Raw genomic sequence first — 23,455 nt, 5'->3', positions numbered from 1 at the left:
ATAAGAAAAATGGGGATAGAAGAATACATTTAGGGACCTAGCAACATAAATGAGAATGCACTTATCCATATATTAGAATTAAAAATCTCTAATGTCATGTAATGTAGAATACAAATGCAATACAACAGTACTTAATTCAAATATCCAATGCAGTATTTAGAAGGTGCAAGATTTGTGAGTAAACAAAGCCACATTACTTATAAAACAAAACACTCACTAAACGTTTCCTTTTTAATTTATAACTTTAGAGAAACATTTACACAAACATTTTAAGGCTTTTATCTAACTACAACATTTACTAGAAAAGCCTCAAGTAAATAATATACTTAAAAAAATGTATAGAAAAAATCAATTGTGAAAAACTCAATTTCGTATAGCCAATACATTCCTAATGTCAAGTACAATAACATATTAAAAATCACAAGGAAAAAACTTCATTAAAAAAATATTATATTTATATATTTTTATTAATATACTGGAATTAAAATCAGAGATAAGGGCTTAGGAGTCTACCTTCAGCTCTTTAATATCCCTAATAGACCAGATTGATAATTCTTAAGCTTTAGCCTTCAAATTCTCTGTTCCCTTTCTCTCTCTTCTCCTCTTTCTTCTTATTCTTCCTTCTTTTCTGACAAGGCCAGGGGTGGAATCAAACAAGCAATTGGTTTCATATAATTTAATATTTTTAAATCCACTAACTTGACCTAGTGTCATGGAGCGCAATTTCATATCACCCCTCAGCTTCCTAAGAATCATCTAGATTACCCCAGAATATTCTCACCTAAGATTAAGAGACACGTTGTCGCTTCCCCAAAGCTGTGGTGCCACTTCCTTGATGCCACAACACATACCCAAACTTATTTTTATGTCCAAAAAAAAAAAAGCTCAACATAGTTGTGCCGCCAACCCTAGTGTTATAACACTCGTAGAGTAAATTTCTAATCCTTGATTTTCTTCATTTCAATCCCAAACCTTGGTTACTTATAATCCTAATAAGAATTCTAAGACTCGAATTTACTAATTAAATAAAATTGATAATAATTAATTGGTTTCTTGAAAGATTTAGGCTTTTATTGGTTAGTCAAGGCCTAATATTGTATCAGAGGTATATAGTTTCATAGGCTTGGCTGATTATTACATACAATTCATAAAATAGTTCTTCTAGATTTTTGTACCTCTTATGAGTCTAGCTCAAAAGTTAGTAGCTTTTATTTGGACATCTGATTGTGAGGCTTTATTTCAAAAACTAGCAAATTTTTAAATTTTTGCTCAAGTTTTATCACTTCTATTTGGAATAATAGGATTTTAGGTATTCAAAGAAACTTCATTGAAAGGGCTAGGATGTGTTCTAATGTAGCACATGAAAGTTATAGCATATACTTCTAAGCATTTGAAGCCACATGAAAAGGATCCAACACATGATTTGGAACTTATTATTGTCATATATTCTTTAAGGATCTGGAGACACTAGCTGTATGATGTCAGGTGTGAGTTCTTTACTGATAATCATAGTTTACCCTCCATAATTACTCAGAAGGATTTAAATCTTAAGAAAAGGAGGTGGCACTAGATGATTGAAGAATATGACATGATTATTTAGCATCAACTTGGTATGTCTGATGTGGTAGAATATTTATTGAGTAGTAAGTCTTTTAGATTATCAAGTATTCACCTTACTTATGATGTATATCTGATTTTGGATAACAAAAAGCTTTAGTTGGAGATGATTTCTCCTGTCGATCAAGATTTTGATATTTTGGCTCACATGATATATCAACCATCTCTACGAGGAAGGACTTAAGAAGCACATAAGCTAGATGCAAAACATTTAAAGTTAATTAATTAAATCAAATCAAATAAGAAATCTAAATTGTGAGTATTTTATTCTTGTATTATCTGGGGTAAGAAAAGATTATGGGTTCTAAGTTCAAAAGATTGGAGATCAGTTATTATGTATGAGGCACATCAATCAAGTTATACATATAGGAAAAAATAAAATGTACAAAGATATAAAAGGTATGTTATAGTGGTTAAGATTGAAGAAGGATGTGGTTGATTTTATTTCTAAACGTGAAGCATGTTAGTTAGTGAGAGTAGAACATCAACTACTAGGATATATTCTATAGTCATTTCCTATGTTAATGTAGAAGTGAGAAGAGGTAATATTATATTTTATTATGGTTTTCCCAAGTCATCGAGACATGGACATGATACCATCTTGGTTATAGTGGATTGTTTAATGAAGTCTGCTCAATTCATTTTGTTATGATAGTCTAATTTAATGGTCAGATTATCACAAAAGTATGTACTTGAGATCATCTGATTATATAGGATATTGAAGGTGATTACTTCTAACATAGATGGAAGATTTACTTCCCATTTATGAAAGGGTATTCAGTAAGGTCTGGGCATGAAATTATATTTTAGTATGATTTTTTATCTATATACTGATGAAAAGACTGAGAAAGTTATTCATATACTATAAGATCTCCTAAGATTATATGTTCTGGACATTAGTGGTAGTTGGGAATATCACATTCCTCTGATCAAATTTACTTATAATAACATCTTTTAGTCAAGTATAGGCATGACCCATTATGAAGCTCTATATGATAGGAAATGTAGGACCCCTCTATCTTGGATAGAGGTGGGTGAAAGAAATCTGATTGGGACAACCTATTTGATAAAGCTATTGAAAAGTCCATTTGATCAAATATAGATTAAAAGCTGGTAGAAATAGTTTTATGAAGCTAAGCATTAACTATGGAATTAGGTTGGAGATTTTGTATATGTGAAAATAAAACCAATAAAAGGCACCAACAGATTTGGTAAAGAAGGAAAGTGGAGTCTATGGTACATTAGACTCTTTGAAGTAATTAAAAGGATGAAAAAATTAATCTATATATTATAGTTGCCAAATCATATGTCTGACATTCACAACGTATTTCATATGTCACTTCTAAGAAAATGAGTATTTGATTATGTGAATCATATATTTGTTGAAGAAGTTGAGGCACATCTGAATCTGAGTTATAAAGAGGAACTAGAAATGATTTTGGCTTATGATGTTAGTACACTATGAAACAAAAAGATTCCAATGGATAAAGTTCAATGGAATAACCGAACTAAAAAAGAAGCTACTTGGGAAAATGAATATGAGATGAGACAGTTATATCATGATCTATTTTATCGATCTGAGCTTTAAAATGTCTAGAATGACATTTTTTAAGAGGAGAGAGTCGTAACATCTATAAAGTCAGTGTACCCTTCAACCCATTCTGGTAATTTGTTTATCATAGATTTTAAAAATATAAAAATTCTAGAGTTTTCTAATTTAATTTATAATTCTGTTAGCAAAAAATGGAGATAACTTGCTATTTTCAAAACTTTTATCGTGTAACTTTATTTATGTTTTAGAGACAGTGATTCTAAATATTTAGGTTTTTTTGGGAAAATTTCCACCAAATATTTTGGGCATCACACTATTTTAATTGATTAAAAATAAATTTGTCTCTAAAAAATAAAGTTATAGTATAATTAAGGCCTTTAAATAGTATTTTGAACAATCTCTTATAAATTGGTTGTATTCCAAAACAATAGATTTTTATATAGTATTACATTTAGCTGCCTACCGTTTTAATAAGTGCTTTGTTGCATCCTCACAATGATTGCCAATGATTGTCACCATGCAATCTTTAGTAATCAATGCCCATGGTTTTGATTTAGCAGTCTAGAGAGCATCGCTTGGCCACTTCATCTCCACGGTTTTGACCCAACAGTTTAGATATTACCACGTAGTTCTCCCATGCTACCGGCTTGATTTTAATTAATAAATTAATTTTAATTACTTTTTAATTATAAAATTTTCAAAATATTATATAAAATTAAATATAAGTACTAAAAACATATAAATAAATTTTCATTTTACTCAGATTTAAAAGCTTGACAATTTAAAGTTAAAATCAATTTGAATGTCCTATGTACTTTTGAAATTATTTAAATGTTCAAAATTAATATTTTTAATTATTATTTAACTAGAATAAATTTAATTAGTTTCAATAAATTTTCTTAAACCTCAATTTTAAATCAGTAATTTTCTCTTAAGTTTTTCTAATTTAAAATTAAAATTATTTCTAGACAATATTTATATTTCAAATAATTTTAAATCCTCAATTATTTGAATAACTAATTACTATTTAATATTAACTCAAGTATTTTCAAAATTTAAAATTCTAGTTTGATATTTTTTTTCTTAAATAATCTGCATTTTTTTTTGAGAATTATCTTGGATATATTTTAAAATTTTAAAATTCAAAGAGATTATTTTATTATATATTTTAAATAAAAAAATTTTATTTTGAACCATATCTATGTTAAGCCTCTTGCATGCTTTATAACTAGTAATCCTTGAGTGTTTTAAATAGAGTTTGATCAATAATTTTAATCAATAAAATCAAGTGTAAATGCATAGGTCATTTTTATCAATCTTATTGAGCTAGTTTGAATATTCATGGTAATGGGCCCTTTGATTTACATTTGGTTTTGATTAATGAATCTTATAATAAATGTTTCCTTTATCATAAGATGTAAAGAGCATATCATGGGGAGATATTTCTAGAAAAAATTGGAAATGTATAGGTTATGTTTTAACATACATATTTAAAAATTCGTCCTCCTTGAGCACTTAGTTTTAGGTCACATGTCTATTGTTAATATTTTGCATGGTATGGCTGGAGATGATTATGTTGAGGGTTAGACACTCTCTCATTTGATCATATTCAATCTAGTGACACATAAGGACAAAAACTAGAAAATAGGCATACGGTATCTAGAAAATTCTAGGGATTAGGGCATGTTTCCAATAGGGGTACAAGTTATAACACTCAAATATATTAGCATTATCCTATTTAGATGAGAAGTTTACTAGTCTTAAAGTTGATTAGGACTTAAGTGCAAATAACCCAAATGAATTTTCTAATAAGCCTAAAATTCATTATTAATTCAAATAAAATAAAAAAAACTACAAATAATATATCAAAATTCTTATAATTAAATTCTTAATCCATAAAATTAAAACTCCTTTTATTAGATCTCTAATTTGGGCTCAATCAAATTTTAAGGAAAATTAATATTTAATTAATTTAATTACTTAAAAATATTTTAAAATTCAAAAAAAAAAAAAAAAAAGTAAACACTTAGGAATCCCCCCTTAGGTCATTTTGACCTTTGGGGGTGATTTCAAGGAGTTTGGAGTTGAGTTGGATTAAAAACCCAAAATCCCCTCTAATTAAGCAATTTTTAAAATTCCAAATTTTTTTTTAAATCATAAATAATTCTAAAAAAACCATTTTAATCCAACTCAATGTCATTAAAATCAAATTAAAATATACTATTTTGTAAAAATATAAAACCTCCAAAATTCAATCAAAGTCAAAAAGTCAACTCCCTCATCAACCATAGTTCAAATTTAAGTTAAAACTTCAAAAATTCATAACTTAAAGTAGAAAATTCTAAATTGGGCAATCTAAGAATCTAATTACTCATCTTAAGGTCTAATATTTATGAGAAATGCTCAAAGTCAAGAAATCACTTTAAATTTAAAATTTATTTTTTGTCTCCTTAATTAGTGTAATTAAATGATTCCAATAATTGTTTAAAATTCAAGGATACTCTAACTTGATTAATAAAATAAGTCAACTAACATTTTAATACATAACAAGCACTCTAAGTATGAAGTTTTTAGGATGGACTATCTTGAACTACAGAGCTAAGTGTCCTAAGGAGCTCTAGTTTCACGAGCCCACTGTGACAACGCCATGAACGAATTCAATGGAGTATAAAACCTTAAAATTAAGTGACTCTTAATTATTTAAATATTATAAAATATTTAATTCAAGTACATCAATCTTGTTTATAGGCTGGACTACCTTGAGTTGCATTGCTAAGTTTCCTAAGGAGCCCTAATTCCTCGATCCCACTGTGACAACACCACAAATCGATTGGTGGAAAATCTAAATTAATTAAATCCTTACAACTAGAAACTAATAAAATTAATTAAAATTTAACGATCCTTTAATCTCTAATTGAATAAATTCATTTAATCAATCAACCTTAAAATACATCCTAAAATAAACCTGACAATATTAATATTTGAACTCTAACAATATTTTCCATGTTGGACTTTAGCAAACCCGAACACTAGATAACTTTAACAAACCACCCATCCTAGGACATACCCCAATCACACAGCCTTCTCATACACTTTAGATGGTTTTCTAGGGAAACCAACTATAGTATAAGCTAGGACGGTGTTTACTTATACCATTACATGTTGGGTTTTTCGAGTTTTCATTGCTGGTTGTGATTGAAAATTGATTGATGTGAGTGTTTCCTTACTTTAACTACAATATGTGAATTAATATTATGGTTGATAGTTTACCCCTTAGGTTAGGACCAATCTGGTTGCTCACATGATTTTTTGTAGGTGGCCACACACATGTAGGGCAATAAAGGGGGCTAAATTTATAATCAATTAAGCCAATAAAATTTTCTACCTGTATTTTTGCTACTTAGCCCCCAAATAAATAGGAGCAAGGCCAAGTGTGATTTACTTTTTATTGCATATATAGATAAACTGCTTGAGATTAATTTGATTTTACATGCTTAGGATAATCATAGGTGAGTCTAGATTTCTCATTTTTCCATTGATGTAGTTTATTCAAAGTTAAGAGTTGTGAATGTTAGATATTTGAGTCAAGATATACCCCTTAGGGGGACAATCCTTTTCCATTTGAAAGCCCAAGTTTGGATAATATTTATACCAAAAGTGAAAAGAATAATCTCCCCTTCAGGGGAAGAGTTTTCTTTTTTATTTGGGTATCCAAATATGATGAATCCAAGAAGCCCAAACAAGAGGAGGATGAAGAGCTGAAGATAAAGAATACCCCACTCAAAGTCAACTTGCGTCAATCCTAGGATTAGAATCCTGCTTTGTTGTTAGTGGTGCCCAATCACTTTTAATTTATACAAAATTTGGGTTGAAATAAAGGGGCATTTTTCCTACGGGCATTATTTTATGGAATTAATTTAATTGTTTAAAGTGTTTTATTTAATTTGATTATGATTAGGGTTGCCTGATTTTTTTAATTTTTTTTGTGATTGCATGTCATTTTTATTTTAGACTTGATACACGGAGGCTCGTGAGGGTGCGTTAAAAACTTTTTTCTACTTAAATTAATTAAAATTTTTAGGCTAACATAGTAACTCTAATGTTCTAAGAAGTAAGCCCGAGACTACCGGGAGTCAGCATAAAGCATATCAACGACTTTCTCCTTCTTGTTAGGCAACTTGCTAACTTTATGTTCTAGTTGACCGTATGGGCTTTGAGGGTGCAGATCTATCAAGGGGATATTATGAAATCTATAGGAAAAAATATTTTTTAAGACTTTTAAAAATTTCTACATACCATTTTATACATTTAATCAAATTGATCAGCATGCATTATATTAGAAACTAATTAAATGAGTCTAAAATTTTAATTACATTCATTTCAAGCATTTCTAATCCAGCATAAGTTGAGGGACCAATTAGAATCCGCTCTAGACATCGGCCCTAATTCTTAAAAAAATTAACAATAATGTCCCTACCACTCCTTCATAAAAATGACCAGATTCATGGATTTTAATTAACTAGGTCGTTAGATGGCTCCCCAATCCAGGTAGGTATAAGTCCAAATTTTTCATTTCTTCAGCTAGGCTCAGGTTACCTTGGTCTAATACCTAATTTTAATTTAGGATAAGTTCAAATTTTAAATCATAAGACCCCAACCTCCAGGAATATAGTCCCAAATTTCTAATAAAATGATCAAATCAAATTGAAAAACTATTTCAATATAACCCAACACTAAGATTAGGTTGGGGCACTTCTGAATTCTTTTAGAATATCAAAGTGCCTCCTACCCCTCTTCCATTGACTCCATAAATAAGTGTTTAAAATTTGATCTAATCCATGTTGAAACTCCAAATTCACTTCCTTTAATATCACTCCTAAAAAATATCTAATAGAATTTCTATCGTTATTTAAATCAAGAGTATTCATAGGGAATTTAGCCTCCCTACGATGTAATTAACTATGAGGGTTTACACTCGTAGGATATTTAGAACCCATATCTACTTTTCCAACACCAATTTTCAAAATTCAATTAATCTTCTTTCAGAAAACCTAAATCAACGATGGTCGTTATCGACATGTTCAAACAATTGATAATGAATGATATTTTCTTCCTTTGGGGAGATACATCATTTGTTGATAAAACTTTGAATATGATTTTAATGATAATTCATCTAGATTATCATAGTTAGATATCTAATCGAACTTCACTTTGACCCTTCAGGGCCATATGTAAATCTTTCTTAAATTTTGCTATGATATTCAAGGTGGGATTTACAATTTTAAATTCAAACCCCATTTTGAAATCTTATTTCTACCTCTCGAGGTGGTATACCTTTCTTGATGAGAAGTTCGATTTTAGAATTAAAATTTAAAGACAATTTCAAATTCCCCAAAGATAACTAAGTCTTTCAAAATCCTTTTTTAAAACCTTTTTCAACTCATAAATAATAAGTTTTCTGGTAATTATAGGTATAATCTTATTCAATATAGTAATATAATATAAATTATTTTGAACTCAACTACACATTTGATAAAAGGATTATTTGAAAATTTGGATGGGTAAATGTGGCCTGCTACACTATGTTAGCTCATAGTTTTTTCATTTTCTATTTTTAGAGTCTGAGAGAGGATGAAAGCTAAATGAGTAATAATATCATGATAGGATCTGAGACGGTATAAATATTTATTTATTTTTACTTTTATACAACTATGTCTAGTTATTATTTTGTTATGTTATATATTCTGATATAAAGTCATGTATTATAGTTTAATTATTATATATTTATTTTGATGATAAATTTATAATAGAATTTTGTGGATGAGTTTATTTTTAGTGTAACGGATGTTGTTAGTCTCTCAGTGGTTTTGTAATTTTAAATTTAAAATTGGAGGAAAATTTTAAAAAGTCTTCAAAACTTAAATCTAGGGATTTACCTATTAGAAACCAATATATTATGACATATCTAGTTTGTGGGCCTTATTAGGTTGGGCTACAATATAATAACTCTCATGTCATTAGATTCTTCCAACTCTAGTCATGCAATTTTCTTTATACAATATATATTTACTACATTGAGTGGATACCTTCCCCTTGAGAAGGGCATCATTTGTAATCAATGACAAACACTAGTATACTCATTTAACTGGGCCAAGTCCCATAGTTTTTACCTTTTTGGGGTTTTTAATGTAAAACATTCAATGTCTCTTATGATTGTTACACATCTGTCTCTTATATAGTTATGTGCAAAATTAAGACATTAACTCTTTATTTCTCTACCACTACACATGTTCTAGCACATAATAACCATAATCAGTAATGCATGGCTACAAAGCACTAGAATTAGAGAGACAAGATAGTGATGCATTGGTCTTCACTGTCATCAAGATTCAATAATAGAATACTAACTCAGTTGCATAAGATTTTTGGTTTGTTGGCAAGTCCAATAAAATGTAACATAGTATTTAGAATTTCTTGAAGACTATTCACTTGCTTCCTACTAACCAAAAAAAAAAAAAAAAGAATGAAAGGAATAACTCTCACTTTAGGAAAGAAGGGTTCACCTCCATAATTTATGTCAGAATTTCTTAGTCGATGATTAAATGTCTAGGCAGAATTTTTTGACTGATTTTTTGTAAGAAATTTTAAATAATTTTTTATTAAAAAAAAGTTGAAAATTTTACCATAGAAGGCCCTATTTTGTCTCTAACAATCTCCCTCTCCCTTTTTCTTTTAAATGTTTCTCTTGACCTCTTCATCGCTTAGCATAGTTAAAGCTTGTTTCTTAACTATTTTCTCTATTTCACTATAATTTCATAGGTAAATATTCATCCCTCTTTTCATTTTCAATTTTTTTTAGATCTCATCCATTAGATTTTTTTTAAAATCGAGTTTTACAAATTTTAGGTTTTTTAGATTTCAAGTTTTTGAGATTTCTATTTTGAAAGGCCTTAGAATAATTGATCTGTGCATAAGAAAGTTTTATATCATAGATGTTTGGGAATATATGGTACTATTCTATTTATCATATTTTATCTTAGAATTATAAATGTCAAATAAATGATTGCAATGTTCCATATTATTTATGAGGGTCATCAAAATATTTTATTATATATATTTTTGGTAGGATAGATTTAAGCACGATGTTTATTATATTGATAATGACAATGTAAATGAAAATATACCTTTTAAAGTTTAGGTTAAATAATTAATTAATACTTATAAGTGATTAAGTATAAAGTCAATTATCATTAAATGAAGTTTAGAATTTTAATATATCCATTTTTTTACATTTGTTAGATTAAGTTATGCATGTATATCTACAGTTAGAGGCCGTGGATATATCATTGATTTTTATTGGGAAGAATGTAAATAATTGATGAATTTATTAAGAGAGCTGAATATTTTATTCATGTGTCATGCAACCGTCTTCATATTTATCAGATGGGAAGTTTAGTTGTCCTTGCTCAAAACATAAAAATAAATCATACCTTACACCCAATGAAGTTACACTTAATTTATTCCATAGAGGATTCATACTAGGGCACTGGTTTTGGACTTCACATGGAGACTACATGTTGTATTCTGACTCTCAATGTTATTCCTCAATCAGATCTAGAATAGCAGAGAATAAGAATACAAGAATATATGAAGAATTTATTTTTTATGTGGCAAATTAAAAATTTAGAGAACATATAGAGGAGACACTAACATTAATGAGTATAACCTCTATGAATTACGACGTGCAGCTCAACACACCATTTGGGATAAATTTATTACTCATTCAAAGTTATTATCTGTGATGCCTCTTATTAAGTATTTGGATTGTCCTGTTCTAACTTAGTTGAAAAAAGGATAAATATTTAAACTTTTGAGTTTTGAACTAATTTGTGTGTGTTTAAAAGTATTTTAATGCTTAAAAAAAGATTGCATGTGTTCTAGAATGAGTCCTAAGGGTCTAGAATGAATTCTTGCAAAATCTAAAAAATGTTACTATTTGAGTGACTCAATGTTGGGTGTCCAAGTGCCTTAGAGGTGCTACAGTACTATTGACCTCATTTTTGTATGAGGTCATTAAGACACTTCCATATTCCAAATCAATCCAGACCCTAGGATCTACTTTAGACCCTAGGACTCTTCCAGATCAACCTAAACTCTAGGATTCTCCTAGATCCAGACCTTAGGATCTATTCTAGATCCTAGGATCCTTCTAGACTCTAGACCTTAGGATCTATTCTAGGTCCTAGGATCCTTCTAGATTCCAAACTTTAAGATTTATCCAGATCCTATAACCCTTCTAGATTCTAGATCTTAGAATCCCTCCAGACTCTAGGAATAATCTAGATTTATATCAATCTAGATCTCTGATCATTATAAACCAATCTAGACTTCAATCAATTCAATTTTCAAATCAAATCTAGATTTCAAATCTATCAAGACTTTAAACCCATCCTGATCCCAAATCCAGTTCAAAACTTGATTGTGCTTCAATCAAACTTTAATCCTATCCTATCATTCATAATTTTCTCAAATGGTTATAGATGATATGGATAATTCAAATCCACTCATTCAAACTCAAAACTCAATTCAAACCCAGAAATCTAAGGTTCAAAGGCTTTGTCCTGAAAGCCTTTTCCAAGGATTTTTCAAACACTTCAAAACCCAATCAAACGACATCTGATTCAGGGTCTGTCAATTCCATATAGATGTGACATGTCTCTAGTGCCAACTCTCCAAATTTAAACTCATTTGGAGGACTTTAACACCATAAACTCAATCCAATTTCAAAGATTATAAAACCTTCAAATATTTATAATCCATGCCACTAGGCCTTGCACCCAGTGGAATTTGACCTTGGAGCCCCTTCCAAACCCTTTGATCACTCCCAAGACCTTGATATTGACTTTTTTAGAAATAATCCACATCTTTTTAGATTCAATTTAACCAAGGATTGACCTGAGACTAAAGTGACCAAAGTGTCCGTGGAGGGAGATTTTTGGACTTTTGGCCTAAACTTAACTTGACTTAACCCATCAAACTTTGAAACCTTCTCCAATAATTTTAAAATAATATTTGGGACATGTTGGACCCAATTCCAAACCTTGGGTCAACTCGGTTGACTAGATCAACCTAGTTTGACCCAAAGGCCCCTCAAGGGTCAAAATAGTCATTTTGATGTCATTGAACCACTTCATCATGCCTTTGAACCACTTCCAACATACTTAAAATGTCATTTCAAACTTTTGATCCCAGTCATAGCCCTTGGGTCAACCTAGTTGACCAAGTCAACCTAGGTTGACCAACCCAAACATAAATTTCAAACTCATATAATTCAAGCTCAAATCAACCTCAAACTCATTCAAACTCCCTTAAACATGTGATCCAATGATTTGGACTTCATTGATCACTTTTACCCAGTCAATGGTTGACTTGGTCAACCAAGTCAAAGTTTGGTCAAATTCAACCCCTTTGGATCAAATCACTTGTTTCGATCAAGGTTAATCCAATGAAATCCTTCAAAACTTTAATTCCACTCCATCTCATGCCTTGGATATATCCCATCCATGGGTAAGTTAAAACCAAATGACTTTGACCAAGTCAATCCTTAAGTATTTGGTCAAAGCCACCAAATGGTTAAATACTCATTTGAATCCCAAATACATTGCTCCAAAGATTTGAAGTCCAACCAATCAGCTGAATATCTCCCTTCTATGCCACATTGGCAATCAAGTTGACTGTTGACCAGTCAAACTGGTCAACAAACCATTAAAACCCATTCAAATGGCCAACTCTCGTAGCCTAGGCAAATCCCTTTCAAAGACACCTGGTTAGGGTTTATAAATGAGAGATAAAGCTCTCTAATCAACCTCCAAACAATCCCCATGGCTTGGCTTAGCCAAATGAGGGAAAAGGGTGTGGTCCCCCTCTCTTGTCTCAAGGCTAGTCTCTCTTAACCATAGATCTTTTTCCTAGTTTTAAGCTGCCTTGGGGATACATGTCACACATCTAAGCCCTCCCTAATTGAATCCCAACCATCCAATTCAAAAGCAAGGGCTTAAGGTGGGAGAACTTGCCCTAATCCCATGGCATGCTCATTTTCTCCTAGGTTCCAAACTCCAGCACTCCCCAACCTTCCAAGAGCTCTTCCCACACTCTCAAGCACTCCCCAAGGCATTCTCAAGCCTCGCCCCACCATTTTCTAGCCTCAAATTGCTAGTTTAGTGAGGAGAGAACATTCTAGAGAGAGAAACATGACTTTCCAATATAACTCTCGATCCGGGTAGATCTAACTCTTAGTGTCTTAATCAAAGTTGTAGAGGATCACTGTAGCTTTCCAACAAGCCCAAGATCACAAAATTCCACTAGATAGATTATAAGATATCTTTAATTTTAGTTTAAAATTAAATTTGAAGCTGTACGAATTTTGCAATGCATAGAGCCTCCAAACTCCAGGCATTGCAAGATTATGTTTCCCTCTAGCTACAGTTCAAATTTCGTGCGATTTCATTAAGTTTTTTGAAAGATATGGGCATTTGAAAATTTTTAACTATGGTTTAACCAGAGCCGTCCGATCGAAGCGGGATTGGATGGCCTTGAATCTGCCACGTCGCTGTGCGGACTCCTGCTAGATTCAAATTCGTGCCCTCTAGTTTACTCCAGGACACGTGGTCTAATCTGGACCGTCCATTGCTTCGCGGTCGATCGGACGGTCCAGGACCGATCTGATGTGTTTAAGTGACTGATGGGGTTCCGCCACGTGTCAGCCGACGGCGGCGGTGGCACAATCATTGTCGCCGCTATTTAATCATTAATTTTAATATAAAAACATTTTAAAAAATGCCTAAATCTTTCAAAATTCACAGTAAATCCAATTTTTCACCAAATTTGATGTTTTTGGGCTCGTTGGAAAGGACATTTTATCTAGTATTTAATAAAATTAATTTTGAGTTGATTTGTACACTGGATTATGAGATATTTGTGTTAAGAGAGTTGCTATTTGCATATATTATATTCTTGTAACTTATATAGTTTTGATTATTTCAAATATTATTATTTTATGTGCAATTATTTCCTAACACTTTTTGGCAGATTTATTTTTGCTCTTGTGTGTACTAACATTTCAGGGAAATTGAACTCCAAACTATGAAGACTTCAAATCAAATTCAGCATATAATTCTTTGCAAATTGAAGCTTTAAATTGTTCCTTGAATTGAGAGGGAGTGATTGTAATTGAATGAATAAAAACACACATACACACTTAAGGAGAATTTACAAAATTTGTACTGATCGTCCGGGATGAATATAGTTCATACGGGATGATCAGGTCATTTTTCTCCCCGTAAGAGAAATGGAATGAACAAGAGTTGAGGATATTTTTCTAAGTCCTGATCGTCCAGGATGAAATTATTTTTGTCCCAGGACGAAATAGGCTCTGTAAAAATTTCGTTCAGACGAAATCTATAATCGTGCCAGGACGATTTCTTCTCTGTAAAAATTTCATCCAGATGAAATACAAATCATCCCGAGACTATTTCTTCTCTGTAAAAATTTTTTTCAGATGAAGTTCATTATCGTGCCAGGACGATTTCTTCTCTGTAAAAATTTCATTCAGAAAAAGTTCATTATCGTTCTTCTCTGTAAAAATTTTGTCCAGACAAAGTCCTGTTCATCCCAGGACGATTTGAACCAACTTACCAAAATTGGTTACGTCCATGCAGTTCTTTGGGAACCGACCTATGGTATAACGGATCGTACCGGACGAACCTAGTTCCTACGGGATGATGATCGTGTACAAACATAGTTCGTACCAATATTCATTAGGATCGTTTCCAACACTTTAAGTAAAATCGTCCAGAACGATCCATGATCAAACGGGACGATTCATTTCGTGTTGACTTGAAAAATTTACAGTTTTGGACAGTTTTTCTTGTCTCTCCTATATATAATCCAATTTAGACTGCCACCCAATCTTTTTGCCATTTGATCTTCGTGCCTATTAAAAGAAGAGTCAAGAAGAGAGTGTGAGAGAGAATTCAAAGGAGGATTCCTACCACTGAAGCGTGAATGATTCGCTTGGTGTTTAAAGGTAAGAATCTCTACTTGTGATTTGGGATTACTTTACTCTTTTCTTCTTTCCTTCTAGAATTCTTGTGAGAAAATCTGTCAAGGAGATTTGGTTCTCTACCGACACTTGGAGAGCGTAAACAGCTACGGGTTCTCTGCCCACACTATGAGAGTGTGAAAGGTCGAAGGGTTCTCTGCCCACATTAGGAGAGTGTGAAAGGATGGACGGTTCTCTGCTAATATTGGGGATAGTGTAAAAGGATGATGGTTCTCTGCCAATACTGGGGATAGTGTAAAAGGATGACGGTTCTCTACCACACCGGGTAGTGGTGGAAAGAGTGTTTGTAAAGGCTTCTCAGCCTTGCTGTGGGTGCAAAAGGAGAGACACTATTGGTATTAATGCAATACTCGAAGGGTGCCTCCGGGGAGTGGATGCAGGTCTGGTTTAGACCGAACCACTATTAAATTTTGTGTCTTTTATTTTTACTGCTTTTTATTTTCCGCATTTTGTTTTTATTCCAAAAAATTGTGGTTGAAAAACATTTTCTAAAAATTCAATAAAGTTTATTTTCAGTTCAACATACTCAAGAGGGATAATTTTTTTTTTTTTTTAAAATACCAATTCACCCCCCCCTCCCCCCCTCTTGGATAGCCTTGGGACATAAGCTTAGGTTTAACAATTTAATTCATAGTGAATGAATCTCAACAAGTGGTATCAGAGCTTTGTTTCAAAATCATAAGTTTAGACTACTTTTTGATTAACGTAAATGACTACATTTGGAAACCAAAACAAACCTGAGGGTTACTCTATTACTAGACCTCCACTGTTTGACAATATACCTTTTGATTTTTGGAAAACACGCATGTCTACTTTCTTACAGTCACTTGATTATTGTATGTGGATCTTATTCCGGGAAGAATATACAAAACCAACTAGATTAGTTGATGGAATTAGAGTTGAAACACCTTTTATAGACTGGACAGTAGAAGAATGTGACTTAACACAACTAAACGCAAAATGCTTGAATAGTTTCTTTTGTGCTTTAAAATCAGAAGACTACATGCGGGTTTCAAATTGCAAAAGTGGAAAGGACATATGGGATAGACTTTGTATAACATATGAGGGGACTAACGAGCTTAAATAATCTAGACTCAATATCTTATTGCATGATTATGAACTGTTTCGCATGAAATCAAATGAATCTATTTCTGATATGTACACAAGATTCACACAAATAGTCACCTCTTTGCATGCATTGGGTAGGGAGTTAACAAATGCTGAAATGGTTAATAAGATTCTTCGTTGCTTACCTACTGCATATAATGCTAAAATTACTGCAATTATAGAGTCTAAGGATTTAAACATTTATTATATTGACAATCTTCTTGGTTCGCTTATTACTTACGAGCAAAGAGTTAGCCAAAGAAAGATTGATGCAGGTGAACCACGAAGGGAAAAGAACATACCACTGAATATGGAAGAGTCTGAAAGTGAACACTCATAACCTGAGGATGAAGAAGACATCGTATTGATGATTAGACAATTCAGAAGCTTTCTGAAGAGGAAGCAGAAGAAACGCCAGCAATGGAATAGAGGTAAATTCAATAGAAATATCAAGGTTTCAAATGATATTATTTGCTATGAGTGCAGGAAACCTAGATATATAAAGACAGATTGCCCTAAACTCAAAGCCAATCCTAGCAAGGAGAAGGTAGAGGAGAAACCTACTGTAAAGAAGGTAAGAAAGAAGTTTCAAAAAGATTTCTAGGCGGATTCAACTTCAGATTCATCAGAGACTGAAAAAGAAGAGGAAGTCACTAATCTGTGCTTAATGGCTGACAATCTTGATTAGTTAGATCAAGAAGAGGGTTGCTCTCACACAAGACCTTATGAGAGCATATGGTACCTGGACAGCGGATGTTCAAAGCACATGACTGGAGATACTGCTTAATTCATAACATTGGAAGCCAGGAGTGGAGGCAATGTTACACTTGGAGATAACAACACAAGGAAGGTGGTTGGGACAGGTATGATTGGAAATTTAAAGAATTTTTCATAGACAATGTATTATTAGTTGAAGGCTTAAAATTTAATTTGTTAAGTATAAGTCAGCTATGTGATAAATGTTACTGTGTAAATTTTTTTCCTACTAGCTGCATATTAAGCCTAAATGGTAAAGATGTTTTGAATAGAAAAAGGGTAAAAAATGTTTATATGCTAGATTTAAATTGCATTCAAACTCCTACTGCTTTTTATTTAAAAACTGTATTTGATGAGTCATGGCTTTGGTATAGGAGACTTTGTCATTCTAGCATGAAAAACCTTAGGAGGTTTACCCAAAAGAATTTAGTGAGAGGTATACCAAAATTAGACTTTATTAAGGACCACCCTTGTGATGCATGTCAATTAGGAAAGTAGGTGAAGTCCTCTTTTCAGTCCAATAAGGATCTTAGAACTAATAAACCATTGGAATTTTTACATATGGATCTTTTTGGACCAGTTGGAACTGTGAGTCTAGGAGGGAAGGTATATGGATTTGTGATTGTGGATGATTACTCAAGATTCACATGGGTTAGATTTCTATTTCATAAGAGTGAATTATTTGAGAAATTTAGAAATTTTTTGACTTGGATTCAAAGGAAATTAGGGTGTGAAATGTTGCAACTCGGGCTTCCGAGTTTATGATTTTGATGATAACAAATAATATTTATTAATCTTTTATTTCTCCTGGTATTTGTAGTGCATATTTTATTTTATGTTAACTAATATTTCAGGTACATCATGCACCGTTCTTTGAAGATTCAAGGCTCAAGATTGCGTAGAATTGATCGTATTAAATGAGTTGTGATGATTTTCATTTTTACACGTTTGTATTTTTGCATGGTGTGCCCCCACAAGGGTCCTTTCCCCTTCCGATAAATAGGTGGGGTGTTGTAATTCATTTTGCATTCACTTGGACCTCTCATTTGCTCACAAGCATCACAGAGATTTTTCTGAGTGTTCTAAGGGCAACGGGGAATTTTTTTTGTGTTCTTTGTGAATATTTTGTTTGCAATAAGTCCTATTTTTTTCATTTTATTCTTTCAATTCTGACTTGTAATACATTTTAGGAAATTATTTGTCATTCTTAAAATGTATTTTGTTTATTTGTTTAATTATATTTGTGTTTAATGAGTCCTTTAAAATGCCTGTTATGAGTTTGTTTAGTTGAAATTCTGGTAGCCTCCCAGCTTCTCCCCTCACATAGGGGCATTTATGAAGATTTTGGTTCTTTCCTCCACGCAAAGAAAGATGTTCATAATTGGTACCTGAAGACACCTCAGTTGGAATCTTCAAAAGCCACCATGCCAAGAAAAGCATGTATGGGGTACTAGCATGATAGATTTGTAACATATCTACGCCATTTTGAAATAATATGCACGAGTATTTAAATTTGAGTTTCTCTGTTATATTAAGAAAAGTGTGTACATGACTTACCTACTGGGTCGTGAGTGTAGCCTACAAGATTCCAATATAGTGCTGAGAAAAACGTGCATAGGTTTTACTCGTCTTGCTAAATACATCCCAACTAGGATTTTGAGAGTTTTAATTGTTATCTTTTTAATATTGTGCATGGGGGGTGGCAATGGCGATGAGACGAAGAGGACCTATGGTGAGATTTGAAACACACCTTTCTTTTTCTCTTTTTTTTTTGTGCTCTTTTTTCACAAAAGAGAAAAAAGGGAGAGAGACAAAAATAGTTAAGAGAGAATGAGATGGAGATTTCTCTCTCTATTTAGAGGAAAAAAGGGAGAGTTGGAGAGACAATGAGGAATATAGAGAGGTATAGATAGAAAGAGAAAGGGAGAGAAAGAGAGTGCCATAGAGAGGGAGATAGAGAGAGTTAGAGAGGTAGAGAGTGCTTTAGAGGAAGAAAATTAGTTGAGAGACAGGGTAGAGAGAAATTTCTGTGTAGAGAGAGTGAGGTTGATAGAAATTTTCTATTTAGAGAGAGAAAGAGAGGATTGAGAAAGAGGGAGTGAGGTTGGAGAGATAGAGTGAAAGAGAAGTGGTGGAGAGAGAGTCGGGCGTTTGCAGCTGTGGCTAGGAGAGAGGAAAAGGTTATGGGCTGGTCTAAGTAGGTGGGACTAGGGTCGGCGATGACAAGGAGTTTTAGCGAGTGTAGTGTCTGAAGCATGTGGGGTATGGGGCTTGTAGTCTAGGGAAAATAGGCTCGGGTGAGTTGCAACTCTTGGCAGAGGATGGTGAGGAAGAGAAGAGGGGAGAGGAGAAGACGAGCTGGGTGAAGTGAGAGAGGGAGAGTGTGTGAGATATATGATTCAGGTAGAGTGGGGAGTTAACTCAAGGAGGGCTTCTCTCTCTCTTTTTCTTTCTTTTTTTGTATTTTGCTTGACAAGATGAAGGAGGTGGACGTGGCATTATTAGTGATGAGATGGTTACGAGGCTAGAATTGCAGGATTCATAGCGAGGATAAAAATTTTCTTTTTAATAAATAATAATAAAGTAAAATAAAATAAAATAAAATAAAATAAAAAAGTGTGTTAAAACATGTGCAATTTCTTATTCCTCACATGTCTTAGAATATATGTGGTTTCCTTGTGCATGGGTAAATTTTGCATTTCGCCTTTGTGTGATAACCCAAGTAATATCAGTGTCATTTCTAGGTTATTTCTGACATTCTAGATGTGTTAGTGTAATACGTTTTTGCGAATGAGTGATGTTTGAGTACTTTTTGCATAATGTTGCCTCCATTATTCGCCATTCTCATTGCATTTGATCGAATTGACTGCTAGAGGTGCTTCTTTGATAATTTTGACTCTTTAGATGTGATGACACAGTCCATTTCATGAGCTAGCGACATTTGAACGACTTCAATTGTGGTCAAGGTCTTTTGAGCTCGATTCACAGTATGTTACATTATTTGGGCATTGTTCTTTCCTTGTTTGCTCCAATCGATCACGAGATACATACAGAGGTCAATAGTGGGTATTAGATGATGAATTTCCTATTGTTTCTCTTCTTTTTCTCTGGGAGAAGATTAATTTTGACTCCATGATGATGATGTACAATAGATGATTAATTTTGGTTGATCTTCTTTTCCTTCATCCATATTGGTTTGATTTCTCCCTTGGATGTAAGGGAAGTGAACAAAGGAGCTTAAAAGAAGAACAAAGGGTTGGAACCTATCATGGCTTCTATAGCAGCGTGGGAGGAGAAACAAATATTTGGAGGGAGAGAGATTGAGAGGAGAGAGGAGACCTATTCATTGGGCTGTATATATATATATACACACACACACACACATATTGTATTTTGTGTGTATTGTTTCCTTTATTTATATTGCATATCATTTGATACTCATGAGTTTATTTAGCTAGGCGAGAGTTTGCTTTTCTTTCAAATTGACTTAGGAATAAGACCAAAGTATTTTAAATTTGAATATAGATAATTCATAATAACCTAAATGCTAGACTATTTAAGAAATAATCTTTTTGATCTACATCACTTCTACAAAGTATTCTACCCATCAATTAAAAAGGCGTTCGAGGCGGACGCCTCGAGGCGCGCCTCGAATCGAGGCAGAGGTCGGGCGAACTGAGGCTTAAACCTCGAACGTCCGGGCAAGGCTTACGCCTTTTTCCATGGAGGCGTACGCCTCAATACGTGAGGCGCCGAGGCGCATCGAGGCGGCGCCGAGGCGCATCGAGGCAGCGCCTCGAAAGGGAGAAAGTTACCTTCAAAGCCAGCGAGCCAACGAGCTCCCGTTGTTTCTTCTTATCAAAATGTCGTAACTTATGATCTTCATTTTCAATAACTGCATTTTAGTTGGAGACAATGATTTAAGGCTGGAGAGTTAGCTATGATCCCTATATGTTCTTCTCAACTAGGTTGCCTGACTGATCTTTTTAGTGAAGGGCATTTTAGAAATATGGTGGTTTTTAATGGATCTATCATGAAGGGACAAATTTGAAGCACATAATTTTATCCATAAACCCAATTATAGGTTTTTTAAAGTGTGGAATAACGTGCCCTTGGCATTTTGTATCTGAATGTAATTTACACTTACCTATTTTAGCTTGTTCTATAGTTTTCTGTGAGACTGTTCTATTCTTTATATGTATTTTTAATTGGAAATAAAATATAAATTCAACAATGATGTTTAAAGTAGTGTAATTGTTGTTATTCACTAAGCTTCTTTGACTTGTCTCTCATTAAATATTGATATCAGGCAAGACAATTCACGTCTTAAACAAAAATGAGCATGCATTGGATATGGCTGTTCCTGTTCATGACCAACGAGGTGATCTAAATGGATTGAAGAATGAAAGCAACTCTGTCAAAAAGAGGACCAACGTGATACTTCTTGGTGATCATATTGGGGATTTAGGCATGTCTGATGGACTGAACTATGAAAATAGAATTGCTGCGGGATTCTTGTGAGTTGATCAAAAGTTTAGTTTCAATTCATATACATCTGCTGAATGTTATCTACGTTTACTCATCAAGTTCCATTCCTTAGCACTTTAGTTATATTATGACGTCAAAACCCACAATTTTGATGACTAAATGATGGAATATGAGAATTCTAGGGGCTATTTGAGATCAATTTGTTTATTTTTTTAAACTTATTTGTTTAGTGTATCTTATATACTTTTTATTATTTGCATTTAAAAATAAATCAAATTTTATTTTTAAAACACTCAAAACAACGAGAAGTTATTTTGAGTATTTTTAAAAATAACTATCACTGCTGCTAGCCATCTTTGTCAGCCACTTTCAGTCATTGTTGGTCACCGCCGACCACTACCTCCAACCACCGTCATCCACTACCTCCAACCACTGCTGATCACCACCTTCGGCTGCCATCGCTGCTATCGTGGGCCATTGCTAGTTTCCTTCGTGGGCCGGTGATGCTCGTCTCTGACAGTGATGGCGGCCATTGTTAGATAAAATAATATTCAATATTCAATAATAATAAAAACATGTTTTTAACAAACCAAAACCAAACATATTTTATTGTAAGTCAAAATATAAATAAGATAAATTAAAATATAAAATATAAAAAATGAAAAATAAATCTGCTCCCAAATAGTCTTTTAGTTTTTATTGAAATATGTTGGTAAGGGTCCAGTCATAATTGTGCTTTTATTTTGTTGGCCCAATATGCCAACTTCATCCAGCAAGTCAGGACTGTAGGCACCAGGGTTATTTGCAGGTTTATTTCAGGTTTCCGGTTCAACCAGAACCTGACCCGATTTTAAAATGGGTTAGAAAATTAAATCGGAACTCGACCCATCTGACAAACGGGTTGACTTGATCCCAAAATTTTTAGAGTCGGGTCCAGGTTTGGTCAAGTTTTGACACCCATAACTAAAGGTTAATAAAATACACAAGCATAATATAAGAGATAAGAAACATAACATGCAGACAATTGTAAAAACTCTTGGATTTTCTATAAGAATCATGAGCTGTAAAAAAGTAATGCATAACAATATTAATTACTCTGTGTTCGCTACTTTCTATATTTCCTATTCCCATTCTGTTTACTTTTCAATACTTAGGCAAATCATAATATAACTCTCTAATTCGATGTTGGGTTCGTATTCCTAGCTTTTAGAATTGAAAGCAACTCACTTATTCAAAGTTGAGTTTGAATTCCCAACTTTTAGATGTGAGAGAGTGTAGGGTACCTTTTATACGACTTCCCTAAGGCCTATATTATCAGCTATTTCACGTTTATTTGTGCAGGTGTTGACCTCTACAACTTGACAAAAAAATAATACAATAAAAAAGACTTGAATCATTGCATACCTGCACGAATCCTGCAAAAATCATGGCTACAGTCGCCCATGCCCTGCTAAGCAGTGATGTTTGCAGTTCTCGATCGAGTGTTTTGTCTCGACGCTTCTCCCGTTGTCGTTAAAAGCGACACGAGAAGAGCCCTTGGCTCTCTCTTCTTCTCCCACACACAAGCCTCTTCCACATTCACACCTCTTGTCGCTGAAACCTTCCGATCTCCCAAGCCGTCCGAGCCCCTCCTTCTTCCAATCCATCTCTCTGCCCTTGCTTTGCCCGACCTCTCATTTTCTCCGACTAAGAGAGAGTGAAAGAGAGAGAGAAAACCTACCATTCCATTTGAACCCACCGAAGCCTCTCAAGCCAAGGATGACGCCAATCCAGCCTCCTCCTTGCATCCGACCTCCATCCCTCTCTCCCAGACC

The sequence above is a fragment of the Dendrobium catenatum genome, unplaced genomic scaffold, assembly GCF_001605985.2.
Source record: "Dendrobium catenatum unplaced genomic scaffold, ASM160598v2 fragScaff_scaffold_1029, whole genome shotgun sequence".
Lineage (NCBI taxonomy): Eukaryota > Viridiplantae > Streptophyta > Magnoliopsida > Asparagales > Orchidaceae > Dendrobium > Dendrobium catenatum.
Note: the sequence above shows the minus strand (reverse complement) of the source record.